General features: G+C 40.5%; 1 non-coding gene across 1 annotated transcript; it reads right to left on the bottom strand.

The window, feature by feature from the left end:
- Nucleotides 1–1279: 1279 nt before the first annotated feature.
- Nucleotides 1280–1386, bottom strand: LOC114382890. Its single transcript, XR_003660347.1, has one exon. It is a non-coding gene; the product is annotated as a small nucleolar RNA R71 (small nucleolar RNA).
- Nucleotides 1387–2531: the final 1145 nt, after the last annotated feature.

Consider the following 2531-nt stretch of genomic DNA (forward strand, 5'->3'; position numbering starts at 1 on the left):
GTTTTTCTGTTAAGCGCTTCGTAGTTTTTGTATTTTGTTGTGAATAGTGCGTTGCGACGGATTTAGCGACCACTTTTGTTGAACTGGGAAACAAGGTAGTAGTGGAAATCCCTAAGCGACGGATTTTAGAGACCACCCTTGCTGAATTAATTGGGATTTTTTGTTTTGGTAGCAAGAGTTGTTATTTTTGGCTGAATTTTTTTTGTAGTCACTTCTTTTGATCCATATTTTGTGGGAAAAATAGTTTGAGCCCTTAGTTTGGTCAGATTTGAAAGTTCCCAAAATGTAGCAAATTTGATTTTTGTCAAAACTGCAAACGGCCATAACTTTTGCTCCGGTTATCAGAATCACTATTACTCTATATGTATTCGGGGTAGAAAAAAATTTTCCATGTCGTGGCAGCCCGCCGTAGGCCGACTGAGGTCTCCTTCTTCCAAAAATTGTAATTCTGTCAAAAGTTTTTTATTTTCCAAGTATTATTCTCTTATTTTTCTTAACTTATCATTTTTAGCTTCTATAGTTAGACTTTGAATTTTCGTTTGAAATTTTTTGGGCTGTCTTCTCATCATTTTACAAGCTTGCTCACAAAATTTCAAGTCATTTGGATATCATTTAATGGTAGCTGTAGTTCAAACCTACATTGTTACTTGCATAAGAAGACAACTAGTTGTGTGCATGCTGAATGTAGTGTATGACTAGAGGCAATCCATCTGACTTACAATCCTTTGAACCTAATATAGATAGGACATTTCATAGATTAGTTAGACATCATTTTATACCTTTTGAGCATCCTGAGCATTCTGTTACTGGAGAGTATGTGCATTCTGTTATTGGAGATTTTGAACATCTTGATTTTGAGCATTATAATTTTGAACATTTTGATTGTGAACATTTTGAGAACATGGCACAACCTCCACCTCGTGAGAGGACTCTAAGGGAAATGGTTGCACCTGATTTCACCTACGAAAGCCTATGCATCCAGTACCCTGATGAGGATGTCCCATATGTTCTTAAAACTGGACTGATCCATTTGCTTCCAAAGTTTCATGGCCTTGCAGGTGAAGACCCACACAAACATCTGAAAGAATTCCATATTGTCTACTCCACCATGAAAACCCCAGATGTCCAGGAGGATGAAATATTCCTGAAGGCCTTTCCTCATTCTTTAGAAGGAGTGGCAAAGGACTGGCTTTATTACCTTGCTCCACGGTCCATCATGAGCTGGGATGACCTCAAGAGAGTATTCTTAGAAAAAATTTTCCCTGCTTCCAGGAACACGACCATCAGAAAGGATATTTCAAGCATTAGGCAACTCAGTGGAGAGAGCCTATATGAATACTGGGAGAGATTCAAAAAACTATGTGCCATTTGCCCTCACCACCAGATTTCGGAGCAGCTTCTTCTCCAATATTTTTATGAAGGACTCAGTAACATGGAGAGAAGCATGATAGATGCTGCCAGTGGTGGAGCCCTAGGAGACATGACCCCTGCTGAAGCCAGGAATTTAATTAAGAAGATGGCTTGCAACTCCCAACAGTTTAGTGCCAGAAATGATGCTATAGTCATTAGAGGAGTGCATGAGGTAGCCACAAACTCATCTGCATCAGCTAAAAATAAGAAGCTTGAAGGTAAACTAGATGCCTTGGTTAACCTGGTAACCCAGCTAGCCTTGAATAAAAAATTTGTACCTGTTACAAGAGTCTGTGGTTTATGCTCCTCTGCTGACCACCATATAAACCTTTTCCCTTTTATGCAGCAACCTGGATCAATTGAGCAGCCTAAAGCTTATGCTGCAAACATTTACAATAGACCTCCTTAACCTCAGCAGCAAAATCAACCACAGTAGAACAATTATGACCTCTCCAGCAATAGATACAATCCCAGATGGAGGAATCACCCTAATCTTAGATGGTCTAGCCCTCAACAACAACAACAGCAGTCTGCCCCTTCCTTCCAAAATGCAGCTGGCCCAAGCAGACCATACGTTCCTCCACCTATCCAACAACAACAATAGCCCCAGCAACAGCAAACAGTTGAGGCTCCTCCGCAACCTTCCCTTGAAGAACTTGTGAGGCAAATGACTATGCAAAACATGCAGTTTTAACCAGAGACCAGAGCCTCCATTCAGAGCTTAACTAATCAGATGGGACAATTGGCTACACAGTTAAATCGACAACAGTCCCAGAATTCTGACAAGCTGCCTTCTCAATCTGTCCAGAATCCCAAAAATGTGAGTGTCATTTCATTGAGGTCGGGAAAGCAGTGTCAAGGACCCCAACCAGTAGCACCTTCCTCATCCACAAATGAACCTGCCCAACTTCACTCTACTCCAGAAAAAGATTATGACGAAAATTTAAAGAGTAAGTTACCTAACAATTTCTATGCAGGTGAATCTTCCACTGGTAATTCTGATTTACAGAAGCAGCATATCCCTCTTCCATTCCCTCCAAGAGCAATTTCCAACAAAAAAATGGAAGAGGCAGAGAAGGAGATCTTGAAAACATTTAGAAAAGTAGAGGTAAGCATACCTC

Source organism: Glycine soja, chromosome 13 (genome assembly GCF_004193775.1).
Source record: "Glycine soja cultivar W05 chromosome 13, ASM419377v2, whole genome shotgun sequence".
NCBI lineage: Eukaryota > Viridiplantae > Streptophyta > Magnoliopsida > Fabales > Fabaceae > Glycine > Glycine soja.